This window comes from Rhipicephalus sanguineus, chromosome 2 (assembly GCF_013339695.2).
Source record: "Rhipicephalus sanguineus isolate Rsan-2018 chromosome 2, BIME_Rsan_1.4, whole genome shotgun sequence".
NCBI classification, from domain to species: domain Eukaryota; kingdom Metazoa; phylum Arthropoda; class Arachnida; order Ixodida; family Ixodidae; genus Rhipicephalus; species Rhipicephalus sanguineus.
This window is the reverse complement of record NC_051177.1, coordinates 188911108-188936686: the sequence shown is the minus strand read 5'-3', so window position 1 is coordinate 188936686 and position 25579 is coordinate 188911108.

Genomic DNA, 25579 nt, shown 5'->3' with positions numbered 1-25579 from the left:
GAACCTCTTCCACACATCCACACGGGTTCGTGCGTGCGTCCGTGTGTTCGTTCTCCGTCATGACGGACAAGTATAAGCAAACAACTGTAACAACTGCAACTGTGACTGTAACGTACGTGCAGTGCGCCTGCGCGTGCCACTCGGCTGTGTATATATCTAGGAATACTTTTCTGAATGAACCTTAGCTGCCGGTAACGCCTGTCCTGCTGACCTGTGTTCCTTCTTTGTCCTGTTCGGATTCGCGCTATTCAGTATTGAAGAATGTAGGCACTACCTATCAGCTTACCGCGTCTGGCGTTGGTGACACCCATGTTGCTGTTGGCATTGTTACTCAACTGTAAACAACTGGTTATATAATACATATGTGACTTTTCAACATGTGAACTCTCCCACATTTCTCTAGCGTCATTTCGCATCGTTTCGCTCAATGTGAAAACTTACGCCAAAGTCACCATACCGCGCATGCTGCGCATAACATCGATTCCCACGGTACGTGGGATCTGCCGAATTTTTTATTCATCGATTTACTCGAGTAAGAAAGAAAGGAAAAAGTGTACTAAAGCACCGAGATATATATATATATATATGTATCACTGATCTATTTTATTGATTCATGCACAGTGTACTAGGTCCAAGACTCCAAGAATATGCTAACCAGCGTGTTGGGTCGTCGCCCTTTAAGACTGGAGGACGCGGCAGCGTTAAGGTCAGGCAATAGTCGTGATATTACTGGAGAAGAAAAAGATACTACAACTTCTGGCGAGCTATTCTCGATGCGTTCATCCAAAGGAGATCTGTCCACAGTCCATTTTGGCAGAGCGCATTCAGTGATTCGAAAAAGCGGTGAGCCGTGATGTCACCTCGCTCTTGACCACGTCGCCGCACCGAACCCGCCAGCATATTCCCAGCGTAAGAGAGTGGACGAAATGCACAGAAACAGGAACATTTCAAGTCTGAATTTGCATACGAATGTATTCCAGATGTTTGAGAACGATGCAGGGATTGCGTGTCGACCTTGCAGCTGCGTTAGACGAGCGCCCGCATTAAACCTAAATTGATGGCCAACACGATCAAAAGACATGTGCACCAAAAATCGAATCTCTGAGGGCTGCGTTCGTTGCATTGAAGCGCATTCCATTCCTATCATTTGTGTTGAGAGTGTTTGAAAGCTTCGTGATGTCATGATGGCGATGCAGAACAAGAACCGGAAGCAGGAGGCGCGCTTCTCGGCCGCTGAAACGGACAGTTCATTACATGGACAGATCGAGAAGAGCTCCTCCGACGAATTGCTGTATTTTATTTTCAGAATCCCTATTCGAATTAAAAGAAAACACTAACGGCGGCGCGCCGCAATTATTGCTCGGCGGCGGCGGCGTGATCTCTCTTGTGACTTCGGCGGCGACGCGAGCGGCGTGACCAAAAACAGGCGGCGGCGCACACCTCTAGCTTCCACAGCGGTATTTTTGTTGTCCCCGCTGTAGCCTTGCGTGTAGCCTTGCGTGTCCGCTGTAGCCTTGCGTGTCTTCCTTGCCGTGTCTATAGGGCGCAGTGTCGCCGTGCACTGCGGGGTCGTCCATACGGTGGTGCAGCCCCGTATCCTCATGTCACACTCGTCGTCATTCCCATCACCTTTCGCCGACGTGTTCGGTTGTCCAACCAGCCTGCCAGCGTCCCCGCTTCCATGTCATGGTTGTACACGGCATGCACGACCATGGCCTCCTCAGGCTCGGGACTCGTGTCTCTGACCTCTGTAGTCGTGTCTTCCGCGGCGTCCTTGTCCGCGCCTGCAACCGTTGGCGGGGCCTGGACCACTGGTAACTCCCCCACTGGAGCCTCCGCGTCGGCTATAAAGGCGTCGCCGGTCTCACCTTCCTGCGCCGGTGTGCATTCCCGCCCAACCGGGGGCGGCGGCCATCGCCCGCAGTCCGGACCACAACGCCCGTTCCTGCGCAATAGGCCGCGGACTCTGCATGTCCTGTGGCCGCGCAGTACACTGCGGAGGTGATGTCGAACCGCTCCATTGTCTCGAGGAGTCTCTTCAATGCCGCATCCATCTTGCTGGTCAGGCGTCGCCACTTGCACGTTGGGCGCCACTTGTAGGGATTCTCGCCGTCTGGCCAAATGACGAAATGCCGCGCTGCCTCACAACACAAAAAAAAACATTAGTAACAAGAACCGTTAAATAGTTGCGCTCATACGACAAACATAGCCCCAGGGCTGGGCAGTATCGCGATACAAGAGTATCGTGATAGTATTTCAGAGATACTTCTGAGTATCTGTATTTCTGTATCGAGATACATTTGAAAAATGTATTTGTATCTCAGTAGTGAAATACATTTACGATGTATCGCCTGTAACGCGATACTATGCAGGACACGGGTATCTCGTTACATTGTTTTTTTGTGTCGGAAATGAGTTGAGGCGTGTTTCCAATGGGGGAATGGGGTTTTTTTGTGCCAAGACAAGCAAAGGCGCGCCGCCGGTCGCCGACAGATAGGGCGGCGATGGTTTCCCCTCAAGCCCAGAATGATCCATGTGGTAAAGCGCGCGACGCCGCAGACGGCAGAATCGCGGAGGCAGTGTTGTCGGCCTCCGCCGACGAAAGTCGCTGTCTCTCAAGGTCAGTGCAGAACGCCTAATTTTTTTCGAGTGGCAAGCCATTACTACGCGACCCCCCGCGCGGATACCGGCTTGGAACAGGCTTTGCAATGCTTCGCGTCCGCTCAGTTCTCAAAGCGGCGGCACTTCCAAAAGCAGTTCCCGTAGTCGCGGCGGAAGTGACTAGAAAATGGCTATCTTTGACGTGCTTTCAGCCACCTCTCCAATGTCAGGGTGCGTTCCTAATTGATTACATACGTGCAACCGTCTTTTGTGGTAGCAGGCTCCCCCACCGCCGGAGCCGACTTCGCCTGTTGCGGCTTTCTGAAATGGGTGCTGGTAGCGTCGGTGGTGGTGACAGCTCCATTGAAGCCGACAGGGTCAAACGGCTTAGGATTCCGAAGATGGGGACAGACTTCGGATTCTGTACAGTCAGAACAACCCAAGTAAGGGCGGCAGCGTTTCGGTATATAGATGACCCGAGAAGAGATATCGCCACGCTGCAGGGCAATCCGGCAATGAAGGCAATATTTATTCACTATAACACGAATTTGTGCTCGCCTTCAGCGGTAGACAGACTTTTTTTCTTTCGTGAGTCTTGTGCTGAGGCTGAACCGACGCTGTTAGAAGACAGCCTATTTGAGAAGCCTACACAGCAACCTTCTCAGCAAAGCAGATCTTCAAAATAAATTTGTGCTTTTCGTCAATTCACTGGTGTTCATTAGTGATTCGCGTGATTTGCTATTTCTAGCATAGCTTAGTTTGTTCGCCAAGTATGTCGATTTCGGTGTCCAATCCTTGTTACTGTTGCTGTGAAATAGCGTATTTTCATTGCAATTGGTACTTGTAATTATGTCATTATTACTAATTTTGTAGTTTGTCCACCCCCCTCTCCTGCACTGTCTTAATGGCGCTGAGGGTACTGTAATAGGTAAATAAAAGAACTGAACGTTTCGATGCCCTGTAACTTTAATTACAACATTATGCTGCACTAATAAATGCCTTGCGTAGTATGAGCATCCTTCAAATAAAAAAAGTATTCCAGTATCTGTATCGCTGTAACTGTATTCCGGAATACTTTTTTCGTCTTATTGCAAAAGTATCTCCGAAATATCCCGTTACGTTAAAGGCAAATGTATCTCAGTATCTGTATTTTAGGCTTCCAGTTCATGTATTTCGATATCTGTATTCCGGAATACTTTTCTGAGTATCTCTGCCCAGCCCTGCATAGCCCTCCCTGGCACCACACTTGCCGTTCACACGTTATACTTCACCATGTCGATCGTTCAACGCACGAGCGCGCACACCCCACCAGTCCGTCGCCAACTACCCGCGCATCGTGTGGACTGGCGCTTTTGTAGGGCGTCTGTGGGACGCGCGCACCTCTACTGCGCAGCACGTGTGGTTATCAGGTGGTGATGCGCACGATTCCCAAAACCTTCAACATGGGCGGGTCACGGATCGTACGAACTCCCGAACAGCAGACAACTTTCAAAGAACAGCGCCGACAGCAGAACTATGAGAGAACTCGGGTTCGCTAGGCCGATGCTACAATCCAGCACAAGTACATACCCGGGTGGCCAAGCGCAAGCAGCATCTGCGTACCGAGGATCCGGCAGCCTGCCAAGCCGCGCTAATGGCGCATTCACATTGAGAAGCGAAGAGAAAGCGAATACGCCACAGCGGCCGGAAGACCGTGTTCGCGCGCGTCGAAATTGTTCACATTTGTTCTGCCCCTCCGACATGCCGCCGCCGTCTTCGCCACTTCCAGAATTCATTCTATTTTGCCCGTTACTTGAGCATTTAATTTCTTACTGAATTCAAGTAATGCATGCAGAACACGGAAAAGAAATAGCTTTTACCTTTTCAAACCGTTTTTTAGGGATATACATCAGCAGAAACTACATAAGCGGGCACGCCAGCAGCGGCGGTGGCGAAAGCGGCGGTGTGCAAAAGCGAGACACTTTGGGGCGCGCCGAGACGCTGCTGCTTCAGCTACTGCGAATTCCAGCCTTCTCGGCAACCTTAACCCAAACCATGCTCTCGAGGAACGCGTCCTTGTGGAGCCTGTGAGTTTTGTTGTGCTGCACGGATAGTTTGCAATTGCGCCAATGCGAGCCACCGCCGACGCGCTGGCCGCCATGTTGTACTTGCGACCGGCCGTTCTCTCATCACGTGGCTTGAGCTAGTGCAGCCAAAGTACGGCTTCCCGTCAAGCGGAAAGGCGATCCCCTTTCGCGTGGCGGAAAAACCGGAGTCTGAGAGGTTTTTGGGTGTCGGGCTTGCCGCCCGGTTTTCCGGGCGCTTAGGCGGCGAAGCGAGTGAATTTCCGGTGAGTTCTGCCGCTTTCGCCCCCTTCGAGGCCAAGTGTAAACGCGCCTTAAATCGCGAAGCGGAACGCAAGCGCCAACGGTGGGCGGATGCTGCTAACCACGACGCCGAGCTAACTCGATAGATCGAACGCAACCGACAACGGCGAGCCGAGAAGACATTGGTGCAGGCAGAGCAGCGTCAACATGGCAATGGCGGGAACGCGTTCGCCGGGGCCTACGCCCGCTTTCGGCGGTAGTTTCTCAAGCGGCACTTTGGCTCCGTCGGGATTGACCCACTGGCTGAACACCAGGGCCGCACGTTTCAGCTTTGCTGGTTAGTCATCTGTACGGATTGCCTGGGTGGTGCTTTATTTTAATTCTTTTTGCAATTATTAAGGCGGCGAGAACGATGTCGAAGGCCTATATGAAATCTATAAAAATTGCGTCAACTACGAAACCATTGTCTATTGCACTTGTTAATTCATGTATTCTGTTAGCTGCTGGACACATGAGCGATCGCTCCGAAAACCATGCTAAAAGACTAGGTGTGCAAACACTGCCACGAGAGAACTCAAGACAACACAGGCCCAGTCAGTTAACGTGGTTTTCGTAGAGGTTTCTCATGGGTCAGCCAACTAACAGAATACATGAATTATCATATATTATCATGTCATACACGGACTATCATGCAAGACATGAAATTATCATTCACATAATTAACAACCAAACAATGAAACCAAGGAAATTGAAGTCGACAAAAAGGCAACCTGCCGCCGGCCGGGACCTAATCTGCAAACTTCGAATAACGCGTGCAAACTCAATCAATTCAGCTACGGCGGCGGTCGTCCTCCCGTATACTTCATCGAGTATGCCTGTGCACATAAACCTGCGAGCGTAACTTATCATGTAATACACAGCACACACAAACACTGTGTGCTTAGTCTTTGCAAAAACAAAGTCAACCATGCATTGCGCTCATGATAACTACTTTTACAAGAGCTAAATCTTAGCCAGTTGTTTCTCCAACAGCAGCACCCAGGTACCTGCGCAGTGCTCGTTATACCTGTGAAGGTCGTTTTTATTCAATGCAACATCTGCACTTTCTGGAATACCGTAGTGACCGCGTAATAATTGATTTTATTCACAAGGAGTTCATTTTATGCGCGTTTTAGTGAACAATGGCGTCGTTTTGTTTCTACAGTGCTGTGAAGACCCGAACTACAACGAAACGTTCAGCTTTGACAGCATCTTTCAGGCTATGTTTGCCTACGACAAGTCGGACTACATGTTGTTCACGTACGACAGTGCCGCCTCATTTCGCCTCAAGGTGGGAAGTTCTGCTGCTGACTTGGTGTGAACACGTGGGGCATTTTGTGTTGTCATTCGTAGAAGAAATTTTTGTATTCGTATACGTTGGATAAAGTAGAAGGTCTACCTAGCGTCTGTTCACGCTCACAAAAAACTTAGCAGTGGCATAGCTCGGCTATGCCAGGATATACATAGCGTGGGCTAAGGTTCAGCTGATTATTCTTAGCTTTCCTGGTTGTCTAGGACTACCTTGATTATCGTGCTTACTGCTGCTTCAACGACACACACACGGCATACGCATTATGTGACACATGTATATTTATTTTTTCTCAACGTCAGGTTCCTTCTCTATTGTCACGAAAACGGCTCGGTGGTCAGTGTAGTAACACGCTGCCGTCTCTGTGGCCCCAACGCCCGGCGCAGCGTCAGACTAGGCTACTGCGCGACAGAGGCACACAGCTGGGCACGCGCCGGTACCGGTGCGTCCGCCACGGCTATGACCTCACTCCTCTGGAATGCGCAGACCCTTGAAGCGCGCGTGGTGGCTCCGGCGTGCTAGCTGTGCACCGTCTGACATCACTGCTCCTCGCACTTGCGCAGCACGGCTCTCCAGAAGCCACGCGAAACTGCTCAACCTCGGCCAGTGTAGCTAAAGCTACAAAAACGTGATGTGCGGCCATGTAGGTGCACTCGGGTTTGCGCGTTGAAACAATGATGACAACGTAAGGTCATGCACATAACTGCCTGCGCATCCGCCTCCATGGCCGCTATATGTTCGGTCATGCGCTCAAGCGCCGCCGATATATGGCTTGAAGTATTACAAGTTGCGACGGCTTGCTACGAAGACATAAAAGGCGATGGGCAAATGGAATAGACGTGATAAAGTTTGTATTCCGAACAAAAGAAAACTTAGTGCAGGTAAGCTTCGCTATAATGTCATCGTGCTGATAGTAACAGAGCCGGTAAAAGTGGCGTAACTCTCAGGCACATTCAGCGATCAACAAGGCAGCTATTAAGAAATAAATATTGCCCACACACACCGAAAATAGGTACGCTCCAACATGGCATGAGAGATCAAAGCCAACTATGTGCCTGATATTGACAACATACCGACTCCAGTCGCTGCCGTAGGCAGAATGCTGCGGCGCTGTCGTGTGTAGCCTTCACCACTTTGAGTGTTTAGCCCCTTTTCGGTCAATCGTGATACAGGGGAAAAAAAATCTTGCATTGTAATTTCTCTTTGCATAGCGCAGGACTCCAGACTTTGTGATAAAATTTATTTTGCATCATAAAAAAGCTCGCAGAGCAAACAAGGAGATAATTAACTTATATATATACATTTTAAAAAGGTAAGTATACTGCCACAAGCCTGCCGCATTAGCCCACCCCACCCCGCTGCCATTTGACAAAAAAAAGTTATTGCGATAGCAAAAAGGGGACACTCCCGACCTATTTCTGCCGTCACCGTCATGCTTTGTGTGATGTCGAAATCGATAGCACCACGCTGCGTTTTGTATGCTTCATGTGCGAGTGAAAACTTGCAAGGACAGCCGACGATTGCTGCTCAAACGGAGAAGAGACGCGACGGCCATCTTCTTCGTGCGAAAGGCACATAGAGGGACCAGAAGCAGGGTTGGGGGCTGCAGGGCTCCAGAAGTAACTGCGTACTTTGGACGGACGTGTGCCCTATCTTCACAGGGATGAACAGAAGGCTCATACATTTTTACGTGCCCTTCACGTTGAAGCGATAGAATGCGCGAAGGTCGTTTCGCTCGCTGCAACGACCGCGTTCCCTTACGCCAGTGTATTGTTCAGTAACGCCAGGACGCATGCTAAACGAGTTTGCTGCTCCCCTTACTTCGCATAACATGCCACTGTGTGGATATCGGATTCATTGCTTCGCCCTTACGGCGAAACTGCTTTCTTTATCAAGGTATTACCACTAGTTATTACACTGATGCAGTCTCTAGAAGCATATCTGCAATAGGAGCACCACTTCATTTCGAGGCTGCTATTTTACTTCACGGAAACGCCAGTGTGCATGTCAATGCTTTTATTATATGCAAGAGGCTCAGCTGAATTTCATATTTCCTGGTTTCTCTGTCGTCGTCAGTCGCGAGCAATATGTATTATATTTATAACGAAGAGCCTGATATGTGCATACAACTTTGATCACAAAAGAGGATGGGAGTGAAAACACGGAGTCATCAGAGGAAAATGAGACAACGCAAACGCTGACTACCGCGTGAAGGGGCTCTATGTGCTGGAAGAGAAAGTAGGCAAAAAACTTTTCTGCGCATGCTCGGCTACAGAACCCCACCCAGTGAAACGGGAACATCTGCGGAATGACGCGATATGTCTAAATATTTTCGTATGTCTGATTGCAAATTAATTTACGTTTGCTTCACGCATGCGCTGCTGTAGTCACCATGTCCTGCCTAAAGCCCTCTCTCACCAAATCGTCTACCAACGTAATTTAGAAGCGTTGGAGTTTCACGTCCGAAAACTGCCACATGATTGTGAAAGACGCCGTAGTAGAGCGCAGAACAGACTGTCGGGCTAGTTGACTATCCATGAAGACTAAAAGAATAAGCGCTAAAATTCGACGAGCACAAAAAAGGACAGCAGACAAAGGACAGGTGCTACTAACAACTGTTTATTTTCGGCACAACCACCGAGTTTCAATAAACGTCCATGGTGTTGCGCATGCGCAACATCGTATTGGAAACAAAAAGCAAAAAAATTGGCCGCGTATCTGCGTGCTTCGCTGCAAATGTCGTGTAAAGACGATAGAAGAGGCGCTGTGTGAGATATGGACGCCATCTGGCAATACGTCGGGAAACATGAGTGCTGTGTTGCGTGCTGGTAGTCCCGGCGCAGCAGCAGGCAAAGACCGGCGGTGACCAACGCGACCGGCGGGGACGCCAGCCAGCCCGAAAACGCGGTTTGGCGCGAAGCGCTGAAGCAGAGAAACGTCCGCACTCAACGAGTACTCTCTACACACTCTTTTATTTACACATCGCCTGGGTAAAACAGGAACGCCAGAGCGGCGCCCACAACCGGCAGCCTGAAGGCCGCCCACAACGCTGCTTTTTCATTTTTTAAATATTTTTTTTCACCTTCTTGGCCTTCTCAAAACTAAAGTTTTTCAACACCAACCCATGGCATTCGTACAGTGCAATACAGAACCGAAACCGAAACACAACAATGAGCTCGTGCGAAGGGCACGGAGGAAGGCAAATTTCAGCGCAGTCGCATTACAGCGCTCACTAGACGACGACGAAGTAAAAGAAGGCACACGACAGGCAGCGCCTGTCCTGTGCCTTCTTTTACTTCGTCGTCGTCTAGTGAGCGCTGTTTCAACAAAGATGAACGCATACCAACTCGCTCAAGCTTCCATTCTTATGCATTTTCAGCGCAGCTTAAGAAACTAGGGTCCTTAAAATTACGTATGTATGCATTTTCTATTAAAGGAACACGCCACCTAATACTTACCTAGTGATGTTGCACCTCAGATATGCATGATATTTACTTTTTGATGGACAACGTTCACAAGTATGAACAGCCGTACCAGTTCAAGACGGCTGGCCCTTGGGCAAGTGGTTCAACTTTGGCCGAGTGGCTGAATCGAGGGACGTGCCGACAAACAGAAAGACAGACAGACAGAAAGACAGACCAAAATTTCTGCGTTTAAGTTCCCAAAGAAAGACTATCGTCTTTAAAAACCAGATATGATAGCGAAAAGACATATGCGATCACACCTGCAGTACAACAAGGTGCAAGTGACAGCTACGCATGTCAAAAGGAGCCCTGCAGAAATTCAAATTCAGAAGCATGTAAGGATACCGAAGCCTCACTTAATCATGCACCATCGTTCTTTTTGATAAAAAGCCCTTCGAAAGCGAGTCAGGATGAACTGCTCTTGCTTTTGCCTAGTATGCTAGTGCCACAGTGCCTAGTTTTAGTAGCGCGAGTCCTAAGTCTGCTCTCTTTTTTTTTTAGATGCGAAGTATTTTAAGGCGGAGCTCAATCCGGTGGTGGTGGTGGGGGTGTGCGGCGTGACCACCCTTACTGCGCATGCGCATACCTTCTCCCCTTCCCTTCTCCACTTTCGCTCTCCCCTTACCCTCTCCACATTCCCTCTCCCTTTCCTCTCTCCACTTCCCCTCCCCCTCTCCCCTCCCCCTCTCCCTCCCCCTCTCCACTTTTCATCTCCCCTCCTCCTCTCCCATACCCCTCTCCCCTCCCCTTTCCACTCTTCCTCTGAAACGCGGGCTAGATATGCCGAAATTCTCTCCTGCGCAACGCCGCTATGAGCTCGAGCGCATGTGCGTGCCCTCCCCTTCTCTCTCCTCTCCTACGCTGCCCCCCTCTCCCCCGCCTGTCGACCGCGTTCCCCGCTCGCCCTGTGAGAATTAACGGCCAGGCTAGCTGGAGGATACGACACGCGTAGCGTCCCTCTTCGCGTTCCACGACGCGATGTCGGTAGCCTGCCCAACGAACGCCAACGGAACGCGATCGTGCAAGTGCTCCGGCTTCACATCGCCTCATGGTCCTCTTTAGCGGGAGATGGTGTAATTCTTTTTGTGCTCGTCGATTTTAGCGCTCATTTTTTTAGTAGCGGAGGGCATATGAAATTTTTAGCACCTGGGTTCACCATTTCTATGGCGCAAACGACTAGAGCTCCATCTTTTCTGATTTCATGACGGCCGTCAGGTCGTTTTACGCCAACCAAATCTCTTTGGCTGCTCACAGCATTCGTGCTAAGAACACCGCATTCTCTCACGAGTCCACTTGGCTTCCCGCCCACATGGGCGTCCCTGTCGACAGCATCACCAACCCCAACCAGTGCATTGGCGAACGATCTGCTTGGGCCTTCGAGCGCGCGCTCCGCCTCCGCTCGCCACTGCCGCGTGGTGGCGCGGTGCGAGTAGATTACGTGAAGCTGGCACTGAACTGCCGTGCGTATTGGCCTCGAGATCTTGAAGTAGCGCCCTCTCGCGTGTGACGTCAGAGCGGGGACTCGGCTCTCAACCACGCTGCAGCAGCCGCTGCTCCTGTATGCGGATCGTCTGCTTCAGGCAGGAACTTTGTCGAAGGAACAGCCTCGCGACGGTCAACTAACGCCTACAACGAATGTTTTCGACTCTAATCTTGAACTTGTTTTAGTTGAGGCCCAATCGACAGGGCCAAGAAATCCCCCGGATGGCCGACGAGTGCGCCGATACCACCGACCGCATTGCTGGTAAGAAAGTGAAACTATGTGTGAGTGTTCTCGCTCATTATCTTGTTTTCTTCGTACGATACTAATTAGTTTGGATGTTTCTTACGATATTTCAGTAAGCGTTCCGTTCTCCAGCTTCTACAAGTATGTAGATAAAGCTTGTGAAAGGTCGCGGTGTCTCATCGAGGGCGGGCGGTGTACGACGCAGGTAACGTTGTTGAACGGTCGAGCCCGTCAACGGAGATCGAATCACTGTCGCTGCTGTCATCCTGAAAACAAGTGCGCAATGCCACCTTGTTGCACACCGCCCTGCCGATTCCCATGATCGCAGTTTGTCCCGTAATGTTGGTTCAGTGACAACGATATTACGTCGTAGTTCATATTAACTCCGCGCAGGGCTGTCGCATGGGTATTAGTATATAACAAATAGTTAATCGCAGATTATACCACGCAAAGGGCCACAGAGATTAACGCGGCAAAGGCAAGTTGGGTTCAGTTTCACGCCACGCAGCCTAACGAAAAGCTTAAGGAGCTCCGCTTTCAAAAAAGTGTCTGCACTGCCTCAGGTGAAAACCTTTAGAGAATGTGCACTAAACAGCGGCAACAGGTTTCGCTTATGACTTTATGATAAGCAGTCCGCTAGGCGCGCGCTTGCCTTCATAAGTAAAATACGTATGTACACCATCCAAATGAAGCCGTAGTCTCAGATATCCTGCGCCGCTCAGCTGAGCTCACGAGGTGCGCTTACATGCGAGGCGATTTGGAGGCCGCGTCGTCGGCTCCTTGTCTTGGGGATTTCGCGGTAGGTTGTGGGACGGCACCGCAGTTGGTGTAAGTCGCCTACGCTTATAGCCTGCGTGCGATAAACGGCTTAAATATTGGCGAGGCGCTTAAACACGGTCACAAGCTTACCTAAGAGTGGCGCGTACGGTGGGTAGCAGAAGTCACTGTCGGCGAAGTGCTTGCTGCACACGGTTGATGAAGACGTGGGGCGCATTCCCATTCTGAGCTTGACGATCCACTCCTTCAGCTTCGGGTCCTTAGGATAGTTGTGAAAGCTAACGCCTTTTATACGAGCGGACAAAGTACACTGAGGCATAGAGCAGTACTTCACCATTACGCAGCACTCGCCGCGGAGACAAACGGCCGCAGTTCTAAGAAACAAAGAGCTGTAGTTTTAAATGAACATTAATGGCAGTCCCACAGTTATTCGAACAGCGTCAGTAGCCACTATACGCAAGGTAACCAATTGAACTGCTTTTTTGTTCAGATTTACCACAACGGTGGTTTCAACACGGCGCTGGGCCTACGTAGCAGACGAAAGCGCGTGAATCCCCGCTCTGACGTCATACAGGCGCCGTTCGCAGCGCCGCCATCGATCGCACACCAGGCCAAATACGAAGCTCACGAATTCGTGTTTCTCGCAAGCTTTCGCAGGTACAGGGGACTGGGAAAGGAACGCGAACATAGTGTCGCGCTTTTTTCATCACGCTCTGACCGTGGTGGCAATTACGAGATGCTAGATGGTCTTTAACTGTATCATGGATGACTCCGTCTTTTCATCAATCATCCAGGCTACAACCACTTGAAAATAAATGCGAAACAGCAAATAATGTAGATGCCGCATGTTCGCGTTCCTTTCAATCCCCACTGCATGTATTCCGCAGGCAGTCTGTCAGGCCATGCTTCCGGATAGATACTTGCATTCGAGTTTGACAGTATGCGTATTTTATTTTGTATTTCAGGATATTGCATCCATGTGATTCACGTGCCTTAGTATGTCACAATGTTGTGTTCCACTCTGCAAACGGAACAGACAGAAATCACGATTGTTTTTCTTTATTTCCCTTTATTTCTAAACAAAACCTCACAGGATCCCTTAAGCATTCACGTAAGACGACTGAAAGGCGGAAGGCATCGTCTTTTTCTGCCCAGTCAATGTATTGGACATCCCTTGCCACCCTCCGAGATATTTCTGCACCTAACGTGGTTTTTTTTACAGCCTCAAGGATCGGAGACACTGCAAGCTTTCTGCACATCAGCTGAGGCATGCACTGCCTCCGTGATCGGCCCATTTTGACCAAGCGAAGATGTAATATGACGACGTCACGTTGTGTAACGTAACGATGATGTCACAAAATTTTATGATCTGTGACGTCATATGATGTCATCACGTAATTATTTTTGCATCACTCGCGTTCACGCCGCCGACGGTCAATTTTCACGTTTGATGAGGCATCTATAAGGCTTTTGCCTTAAACACTATGCGTCTGTCGTTCCACGAAGTTCCAGCTGTCACTGGTGTTCAGGAGAGGTGGCTTGGTGCAATTAGGTGGTATCATTGGTCTCCTAATACACATTCAAACTACGCTATAGAATATGCAGCCGTCGTTTGCGACCCGAAGATTTCATAGAATATAAGAAGCGGCGCCTTAAGAAGGATGCAGTAGTGTCAGTCTCCAGACTACCACCCTTCGCGCTTGCAGCCCGACGTTACAACTGAACCAAGCATGGCAAGTTTCACTGAACGTGCCCGTGCTGCGTCCGAACAGTCAACGAATGCATGTACCAGTAGCAACGGTGCCTCGGGATCGCCGCCATGTGCAGCGCTGACATTAGGTCCCGAAGCAGAGGAATCGGAGTCCATGGACACCACATGCGCTACCGGCGAAACAACCGACAATCATTATGTACAGTGCCACAATAATGCGCGAACAAGGCTGGGCAGCTGCCCCATGCGACAAAAGCGTCCAGGTCGACAGCGATTCGGAGTCTACGTTGCTCACTGCCGAAAAGGTCAACTGGAAGAGAAAAGAGAGCTGAGAAGCCAGATACTGAGCCTACAACCATCCTTCGACAAATACGAAGACGAGCTCAAGCAACTGACAACAGGCCGCATTTTTCACGCCTATAAAATTGGCTCAAGTTCAGAGGCGGCACTACGACTTTGTACTTGAACGACAGCGTCTGTTCACACACATCGGCCAATGTAGCGGGAAGCGCGCGGCATACGCAGCTGTTCTTGTTTGTTTTTCACACCACCACGATTTAACTGGTTTAAGCTCTGGGGTGCTATGCAGGATGGCCAGAGTTTGGCGAAACTCGGTATCTTTCCGAGCTCTGGCGGCACCCCCTTTTGAACGAGCTAATAGTACGATAAGGTGAAATCCATCCCTCAGCGCACGCTCCGTTCCATTGGTTACGATGGAACGCGGCATCACGTCAAGGGCGGTCGAGAAGGTTGGGTGGTGTCGTAAAACTAGAGGCACCTTCTTTCATTTGTTTGTCGTTCCACTGAGTGCAGACGTGCACCCATGCAGGAAACGTGGCAGAAAGCTCTACTAACTATATTTTTTATGTGTGCGCGGGCCGTTTGAATTCATTTTCAAGCGTTTAATGTCTGCAGCAAGTATCCTTTAGAATAAGCAGCACCGTGGCCTCTGAGATTAGTTCCGACCGAGCGCCTTACAACACCGCGGCTCGAGCTAATTGCCAAGGCCACGTGTATAATCACCATGGTCGGCCTGTACATTCTAGCGCGTTGCTCGGCCGGCGCGCGCACTCGTCGTTTTCTTCTTCATCGTCTGCTCGGTCCCAGAGCACGTGCGCCTGGCTGATTAGCTAATTGGCTGGGCGGTATACCTAGCTAAGTCAGGACGTGCTATGACGAAGCTGATTAGGCCAAATCTTGCTAAGGTCGAGCTAACTAAGCCACGTCTTACTAAGACTATGCTAATGAAGCCGTGTAAAGCTAAGAACAAGGTAATTGAGATCATGATAAATAACATGACGCTAATTAGGAGCGTGTAATTAAAACCAAGATAATCAAGACCTTACTCGCCGAGATCGTGTTAATTAGGATCGTTCTAATTACGAATATGCTAATGACCTCTGTACCTAATTAATGACGTGGTAATTAAAACATTAACAATTAGGAAAGAACTACTCACTATCATGTTAGTTAAGACCTTCCTAAGCAACAGCACCAATATTGAGACCGAACTGACACGGTGATTACACCGAAGCAGACCAAGCAGACTGAGTAGACGAGTCACGTAATAAGCTCGAAGACGCTATGTGATCACATACTCCACCAATGGCCCAAGCCCTACACAAGCACCGTAAGCTGAACAAATTATTTTATATGCAAAGAAGCTGCTGAGTAGCGTCCACCGCATGAAACACTTGCCAGGCACACTGGCACTACGACAGTCACGAGTTGAAGTGGGGCCTTTTCAGAATCAACGAGTTTGTGCCCGAGTTCGCGCGTCAATCAATTCGACTGACAGACGCCCGCGGCGAAGAGCGGGTCCGCCCGCCGCGTACCCTCTTGCCGAGGATGAGTGCTCACGCAACAACGCCAGCGAGCGGCACGATTCATCTATGAGCTTAATCGCACAGACTATGCACACACGCACGAAGAACTAAAGGTAATATCACGTGGTTACGGTGCCTCGCATTCAATTTCACCGCTCTCACGACGTACCACTCACAGCTATGAAGCAAGTGCCCCTGGTGGGATTTGCGGTAAGAAATGTTACTATTACTTGTTTACGGAGACACTGTTTCTACCGATTCGCTAATACAAAAAAAATGTTCATACATGTAGTGTAAGTATAGCAGTAGCCTGTCCATTTATTTATCTGTAATATTCCAGAGAAGTGAAACGAGCTGCACCAGAGTGCTGCGTGGTCGCCCTTGTTGCCTTCGAGAGTGCAAATTTCCATGCACTAGCTGGAACGAAAGAATTTTCAGAAAGAGGACAAACGACCACGAACACGCCCGTGGGAGGCGCGATCATCAGTTGGCAAAAAGATAGCGCGACAATCACGCTGACGTCGCTGCACTGTCCAAATGTTGACTGAGTGGCGGCGCTGACGCGTTCGCACGCGGTATTCCTTTGAAAACCGCCGCAAATGCCGCGCATGCGTTTGTGACGCCATTCTCGTTCTTTTAGCCGTTTTTATCAACGCTTCTATCGCGCGCTCCGCACTGTCATCCTATCATGACCGTCGTAGGGCGGGCTCGGAGCAAACTCGTGTGCCCGAGAATCTCGGGCCATCCTGCATAGCACCCCTGAACTGGTGAAATCGCTTGGCATAATTCCTCGTTTTCTGGCACCAGGTGTTGCTTTCTCTCGGGAACGGGTCATTGACGACTACCTTGTCACTCTCACATATGAGAGCAACACGTTTCATCATTGCACAGACATGGTTCTCAATGTGTAATACCAGCCTTAAGAACTAACGTACGAAATGCCCATTGGCCACACTTTGAAATTTATGGACGTCACAGTTTCACCAAACCAAGTTTCCTGGTTTTACGGGCCTAGAAGTTGGGAACCCGTTTTACCCTTCTCTTTTACTCAGACCGAAACATTTAAAAGGGCGCGCTCAACGCCTGTTGTTCATAGGTCAAAACAGTTCAAAGGTCAGTTGCACGTATGTGCCTACTTATATCATTGAATAAATCTGGCTTTCATTTTACGCATAAAAGTTTTCAGCAAGTTTCGCGATTGCAAACAGCTGGCTTCCCTCAGGTTCATTCATCGCAGTTATCGCCGAGCCAGTTAAACAGAATTCAAAACCAAGAAAATCGTCCACAAAATCATGAAGAATTCTAGCATCAACAAAAAGCTCCTGTTATTCCTTATATTAATGGCAGAGCGCATGATCTCAAAGAGATAGGCAATAAGGCTGGCGTCAGGTCAGTCTTATCTGCTCCAGTCAAACTATATGAACTGTGCAGAAAACGTGTCCTGCTCAAACAGAAAAGAAGACTTGTACATAGGGCATCGAAACAAGTACGTCCCCTGCTCACAGCCTGTAGTTTGTAAAACACCGCTGCCATCGGTTCCCATGTACGTTGGGCAAACCGAATTACCTGTGAATGAGCGGCATATAGAACGTGATAACAAGGTGCAAAAACATGCTTATTGTCTCCTGGCTGTTCACTGCAGTGATTATGATTGCCTACAATATTTTTGTAAAACAAGCATTCTTTATCGCAACAGAGAATTGTCAACTTGCTGGATTCTTGAGGCAGTTGATGAAGCGTGATGACATTGAATATGTAAGCGCGCTCTCTATCTTGTTAAAAAGAATTCGTGATGTTTATGTGTTGCTCGATACAAATGGTTGAGTAAATAAATGCTTGGCACGTGGGCTTGCTTGTTTTCTTATTGTTTCCTTGCACCAAAGCGCTCGTGATTTGTCCCTTTTGTATTCGTCTTTGATAAAGTGTTGCGTTATCCAAAATGAGGTTAAAATATATGCGGCGTGCATAGAAGGAATGAGTAGGTCAAGTCTAAAAAGTGGAGACGCCCTTGGGCTGTTAAACACACCAATAAATTTCCAGGTTGCCGTGCTGGTGCGCCAGCTACGGCAGTTTCTACGCAGGGCAGGCGGGCCTTAGTGGTATTAATCAGATAATAATGGAATATAAAATGTCGTTTACCGGCAGATAGCCTCACATTCTTTGTTTGCGCCTTCGATATTTTATACGCATGCTCAAATTTGATTAACGTGTCTTTTGATACAGACACGATAACGAAGAAGCGCGTCTAAAGGCCGAGGCTTTGCATATCAGTAGTAGTGGAAGCTCATGCGTGAGCTAGCCATACGTTAAATTGCACAGAAAAGAAATAAAATAACGAAGCACTTATCTGTCGCTTAATTCCGCACGTGTGCCTGATTGACAGGTAGAGCTCCATACCTGAGCAAGCGCAGACGTCTTGTGTATACATTGTTTTCCGGCAATGGGCACCTTATCGCTTGCTGTCGGCGTTTGTGTTGTTGCCTTCTCCTCTGTCCGTGCTTCCAAGACTACCCTGCTTTGTGATGCCTACTACGCAGATCAAGTTTCTGAAGCTTTAGAGATTTTCATGTTTGATTATGCTGATATGTCGGTTATGTTCGTAGTACCATGAAACGTGTGTTCGACATAACGTTTTTTTCTGTTTGCTATGCAGGTCTAGTGTTTGTTTATGAATGCCTATTTTACTACCTTATAATTATCTTTCTTATCAATGCCACTCACGTAAGGTAACACGTTTTACCGGAATTGAACCTTGTATAGAAAGAAAACTATTCTGTGTGTGTGTTTACAGAAGTTGTTTGTGTGTGCGTGGGGCAGGAGCTGGGTGAAGCAGCGATATAACAGTTTTATCTTGCCATTGTATTGGTAGTATTGTGAACACGTAGGACTGAAAGAAATTTATTATTTATTTACCTGAGAGAACGGTAACGTAATCCTTTCCTGCAGCTCTGTGACACCAAGAAGAACGTCACTGATCTGCTTTATAACATCGTCGCCGATGATATTCAGTACGATGACATCGACAACGTGTGTGGCTACGGCGAGTACTCCAGGCTGCAGACTTTGAACAGACTGGCTGCATTCCTGGGGAAAAATTACACTTCGCCTGATCAAGGAACCACCTGCAAATTGCTAACATAACATAATACTGTCCTATACCTTTGTTGCTTCACAATTACTAATTTATTATCAAATATATTGCGAATCTGTTTATACAGATGTGTGGTTTATTTTGCCTTGATGACTCTTCTAATTGTGTAAGCCTTCTACCATACCTACCTTTATTATGCGACCTACTTCTTTAACGACGCTTAACGAGAAGTGCCCCGTAACAGACTTCATCCTTTTCTATAATTTATTTAATATGATGTTCTCTGTGTGATCAATAGGTACACTAGAGCTTATGTTCTCTACATATTTGAAGAGTTTTTCTTCGACCAACACTGCGAATAAATTTTATCATTGACAATATATTTTTATCAGTTCACCTTTTCAGATAGTGCTGGATAAATGTATGTTAATGCTTGCCTAACTTTCTTAAACATTCATTGTTCACTTAGCAAGGTTACAACAATTACAGAAGCAATGTTGAGAGGTTTCCCGAGGAGTGGGGTAATTATATGGAAACCGGAAATTGCTGTGCAGGTGCAATTTCCACGTGTTTGCCCAGCAATTCATGTATCTGCGCAAGGAGTGTGCGCTCCTGCATTAATGGACAGTTTTAGAATAGACGTAGGCAGGGTTAGCGTTCGTTGGGTGCGATACGCTATTATTGGCCTCGAGGCCCACCACTGGAAACGCCGGCGCCACCGTCGGCGTGACGTGCTTGGCAGGATCACGTGATCTCAGCGGCCGCGTCGGCTGCTTGTGGCGCACTGCGGCGTGCTTTGAAAACGAGTTGCAAGTCCCACATGAAATGCGGTCTGTTCAACATCGGAAGTTTTCTCTCATTTTCTACTCAATTGAAACCATTGTAATAGAGTGGCTGCCTCCGAAGGCGACAAACATGGGGCTCTACCGCTCGGTGCCGCAGTGCCGCGCTTACGCAAAGGAACCCAGTGTCAGCCAGCACCGGTAACCGCGGGACAAGAAACAGCGTGAAGCATGAGTTGTAAAACTAAGAACCGGCAAGTAGCCATCCGCCAGGAGTCTTGTGTCAAACAAGCACTTCCGCGACGAAGACTTTTGTTACTGCGTCGGGCCTGCGATGTTCGGTGAGTAGCAGACAGCGCGCACTAGGACGATGGCTCACGCGCGCTTCCCGCCGGCAAATGATGCTTATCTGCCACAGGATGGTAAAAGCGCTACCTTTTACCACGTGCGATGGCATCTCAGAACCCTGCAATGCGACCTCTTGATCGTCGGCCTCGTGCTAAGCGTCCACAAAATCGGCTGCAGATGCGCAAGTCATTGTTTAGATACGTTGAATTAAAAAACATACAGGGTCCCTTATGCATTCGTTAAAGATGACTAGAAGGCGAAAGCCAGCTTCTTCTTGTCAGTCGATGTACTGATTCTCGCTCGCCCCCCTCCAAAAGCGTTCTGCACCTAACGCGGTTTTGCACGGCCTCCGTGACAGATCACAGAGGCAATGCAAAGCGACCATGACGTGTGAATACGTAATGTGACATCACATTATGGGACGTCATAATGACGCTACATATTTTGGCGATCTGTGACGTCATGATGACGTCATATGGTGACACCATCACGTGAGGATTATTTTTTGCATCACTCGTGTTGACGCCGCCGACGCGGGACGCCGACGGGCAACCTTCCCATTTGATGAGGCATGAATTGCTTCATAAGCTACACAAATTTTGCATTGCGTCCGTGATCGGCCCACCGATGATCGGCTTACTGGCCAACCCCATGTATTTTCTTAGAGCCTCAATTATTTACGTGAGAAAGATGCCACCCTGTTGGCGATAGACACGATACTGCTGCCAAAATTGCTGGGGTACTCTCCAAATAATTAGTATCCTGTTTTGCGGCTGCTGGTTGCTCCAATACCTTCCATTTTATTCACCGCTATTTCAAGTTCATGTGGGTCATAGTTCACAGCCGACGTTTGCAGAACCAGTCCGCAAACGTTACTGTATTTTCTTTCTTCTCCTAGGCGTCGCATGCTACTACATGCTCGGTCTCGTAGACTGGTTCTCCTTCCACCAGCAATCTCGATGTGGTGAAGCTTTGGTCTATGAATTTGTTCGTGACAGAGAGCGGCAAGTTCACTGGAATGCAAACGGAACGATAGTTAAGGAGCATTAAAAAAGGCGTCGCATTTGCTCACGTTTTGTGTGAGCACCAAACGAAACGAATGCTCTGAATAAAGAAACAGAAGCAGCGGCATTTGCCTGCTGAGAAGACCGATCAATACGCAGTGCGAGAAACTTGTCAAATGACATTGCAACGTACCCGAATTTAGACCGAAAAAGAAAAAAAACTGAATCGTCGGGATGGCAGATCACAAAGTTGCCATGCGCACCGAAGCCGCAGTTATAAGGAAATTGTTTTTGAACTGCTCTGATAGCGTCTGCGCAACAGTAGTTGTTTGTTTACTCACAAATTCTCATATGTTGCGGCCTAAAGTTCACAGTGCGGTGCCAAAACGCGCTCGTAGCAAAAGCGAAACCATCAGTACGAACGTACATGCAGATGCTCATACATGCAGATGCACCGTCAGTCGTCGCGAACCATTGCGATCGCTGGCTTGAGGCTTCTTTCTGTTATGCTCCGTTTGGTTATACAGGCAGTCTACTCTAACGAGATATTTCACATAGTTTGCACTCAGCGAGTGACTACCTTTCACGCAGGAAGCCGGTTCAGGGGTCTCCAACGCGGTGACAGCGTGAAGCGGGTGCTCGGTTTTCTGCAAAGAGACAGCGACTGTAGACTATCTTGTGCTTTCAGTTCGTCGAAAATGATTATTTTGACAGTAAAGAACACAGTTCATTTCGAAAGTACTTACAGAAATGCCCTGGAGGGCTTCCGCGAGGTGTTTTTGTAGAGCGCCGACAGCAAAACCTATGGGGAGCGCGCCGGCGGTATCCTGCCTAGCACGCAATCGAGGCGCGTCCGATAGAGGGCAACTTCGTAACTCCTCGAGGCCAATACTCGTGACTTAAGTGGATACTCAAAAAGATAGCGTATGACGCATGCGTAGCGGCGACAATAGCTAACGGAAAGCTTTACTTGCCCTATTCTGAAACTACGTAAGGGCATGCACCCCCTCCACATGCATTATCTTAAATGGCCTTCGACGAATTCAAATAAGATTATTTCATTACCGTTATTGGTCGGGTTTAATGGCGCAAAGCCTACAGTGACCACAGAGCACCAAAGCTATGCTTTTTCCACCATACGTACTGAAGTCATTTTTTTTCACAGTTATAAATTTATTGGTAAATGTCTGGAGTGAAATGAGCGCCTTTCACGTGACAGTAATGGTGCTGCAGCACGTAAGACGATGTTGGAAAGGGCCGCCTTAAAATGTCGACTACATAATATACCTCGCGGGTTGAGATCAAGCGGCGCTATTGTAGCAGGGATTGAGAAAACAGCAATGCCACACAAGTGCAAGGTACTCATTCCCTCACCGTTGAGGACCACATTGCTAGTTTGGTCTCTAAAATATCGCTTTAAGCCGTCGAACGCCACATAAGAAGCATTGTTCACGAGTGATGAAATTAAATTGTTTGTAGAGTGCCTAAATACGTATTACTAAAAAGTGAGGACACAAAATGCAGAATAAATTGAACACTGCTAGTAATGAAGTAACAGCATTATTGAACGCGCAGACATATAGCCAGGAGTCATAGAAATGAAAACTATAGACGTAACAAATTGTGTCTAAACAATGCAAAAGCGTGAAAATTGGCGAAGCTTGCATTTGGCGGCGCAAGGCTTCAAACAGCGAAATTGGACGATTCTGAGGGCTAATTTGGTTTCTTCTAAGTTGTTTCTAGGCCTTAGCTAGGTGATGCGTGTTGTTTCTGGGTAGCTTCTGGGTCGTTGCTAGGCTTCATCTAGGTGATGCTAGGTTGTTTCTCCGTTGATTCTCAACGCAGAGAGGTTCTAGTGAAACCACAGACAGTCACAGACACGACATGGATGTCCAAACTCCAGAGACAGAAACTCACGCTGAAACGAAGCGTTCGCACCTCTCATGCATATACGGGCACGTCACTGTTGGCGTAGGCCTTCCATCGCTTCGGGGTCTTCTCGTAACCGCCATTGTCTTTCCCGTTACCTAGCATTCTCTCGTTGTACTTACTCGGGGTCTTAGGCTCGCCGCCGTTGCTTCGCAGCCATTAGTTGTTTGGCTGACTGTTACCTTCTTCATTTTTAGTGGACCATTGGTGAGTAGTGGGATTTACCCAATTTCTGTGACACATATTGTTGTTTTCCTTTGGACATCGCTCATACCCAATGCAGGGGATCGGTCAAGTAGTGGGTGCAATTATCCAATATTTTCCGTAGTTGATCATTATTAGAAGCTAGAGTGAATTAGTATGTTAATTTGAAGTAGGAGTTATTTATAATGAAGCATTTAAACCAGGAACAACTTATCAAGATATTCATTTAGTCTCGCTGATGAATTCCTCAATGATGAAGAGAACAGCCCTGTGGCTGTATCCCAGCGTAGTGGCCCCAAAAGAAAAAATAACCGGTTCTGATACTTCGACACCCAGCTTAATTGCGAAGGGGTCGTACTATTATTCTTTTCCTCAATGTCGTCTACCGGCGTCAGGATAGAAAGAAATAACCAATAGTTTCCTCCTCATTACGGAAGAGGCACATAGAGGGAGTCACTAAACCTGCTCGATGCAATTAAAAATTGAGGGGCGTAACGCGCCAACAAAATTTTGGTATAGCCACTTATCCATCTCGACTTGGATAAATCGCTGCGTCAGAGAAATAAGAGCAGCTTGTACTCTGGAGAAGCAGTCAGTACTGAGTCTTATCAATTTTTTCTGAATGTTAGTGAGCGAAATCTCGCCATCGTGACGTGTGCGGATAGCAGAAAAACACGAATAATCAGCACCAAAAGCGACGCCTTTGCTGTAGAATCAGCCATTTCGTTTAACAACAAACCTTTGTGGCCAGGTACCCAGATCGAATGAATACATGGAATAGGAGTGGGAACTAGTACTTTAAACAGCTTTAGCATAGGCAGGTCACCAGATGCAGAAACAGGAGCACACTGATAATGAGTTAGTTACAACAGCAACTACTGTAATTGAAATACTTAACTTGCGTAGATATAGTAATATTGCCATAAATTCAGCAAGAAAATTAGGAAGAAAGCCAGGCAACCGTAATGAAAAATACTAGTGGAGTTCAGGGCAAAATATTCCTGAGCCAGATCTTTCCTCGGATTGCAATGCGTCCCTTGCAATAACAACATTCGTTGGTAGAGTGTCGAGATGCTCTAGCAGCAACTCATTTAAAATAACGTAAGGCAGTAATTTCGCCTCGTGCGCAAAAATATCCAGGTAGACAATTTCTGGATAGTTATGTTGCATAGTCATGGGTAGCACATCGCGAAGCTGTACATATAAAAAATCAAGTAATGATTGAACCAATATCAGTTGCGGTTTGCGAAATCTGGGCCAATGTTCGGAGAAAAATAAGTCAGGATGAGAGAGGAAAATTATTTGAGCACGGTTAGAAAGTGATTTTTACGACCTTAAGAAAGTCTGCAGCGTAAGAAGGTTAAATCGGCATAAAAGGGGTGGCGCTCGCGCTTCCAGGTATAACAGCATTTGCAACATATGTTTGAAGGCCTGCGCACAGCCGTAAAGCCTCTCGCTCTAATAGGACTAGTGGCCGAGGCTTGTAGCTGGCGCACCGGAAAAAAGAACACAGCCGAATTGTAATACCGGTCGGACAAACATTTTATACACCGTCAAAAGTGCCTTTCTTCTCATACCAGATCTACGGCTGCTCTACCTGCACAAAAAGACCGACTGCGCAACTCTTTTTTGTCGCGACATATTCATTATGCGGGCGCCCATTTAGATGTTTATTACACGCATTTGTATGGGCACATTTGTTGGGCTAACTGTTGCGTTCTACATTTTTAGTGGACCAGTGATTTGTAGTGGAATTTACCTAATTTCCGTGGCACATACCAGTTTATGATGGCGATAGTTTTTTGGCTCGTCGGACAAGGAACAATTTGCTACACAGCGTCGCGGTTTGAAAAAAAATCTACGGATGTATATAGAAGCGGCGAAAAAAGAAATCCGAAGGGATTATCAGTAGAATGATGCGTGGGGCAGCGCTTTGCTAGTTGACGTCCGATCTGGCTGTCTGAGGGCAAAAAGAACACACTAATTACATACAACAAGCATTTGTCTGCTGGAGCAGAGCTCCAGAGCCTACTCATCACTTTATTATTATAGACAGCCGAACCCACTTAAAACGACCTTCAAGTGCCACGAATATTCCGTTGCTAAAGCAGGGTTGCATGAAGAAAAGTAAAATAGGGGGGATTCCAGGGTGCTCCGGGCAAAATATAACGCCTGATCTGTTTTGCTAACGTACATCAGTTACAATGACGACACGGCAGCAGAGTGGACAAACATGAGTGTATTGTGTCAAATTAAGGAGCTTTAGACAGCAAACTGTCAGCTTCAGAAATCCTGAAACGCTGTATTCAGATCAACAGAAGCATCTCGTCACGCACTTCCCAGTGACTTGCACTAGAATACACCGTGTCGATCAGCGTAGCTTGTTTTGCGCAAAGCTTGCCAACACAATTCTCCAAGGTGTCCAGGTGCTCCCCAAAGTGCAGAGAAAAGTCGCTCGCGAC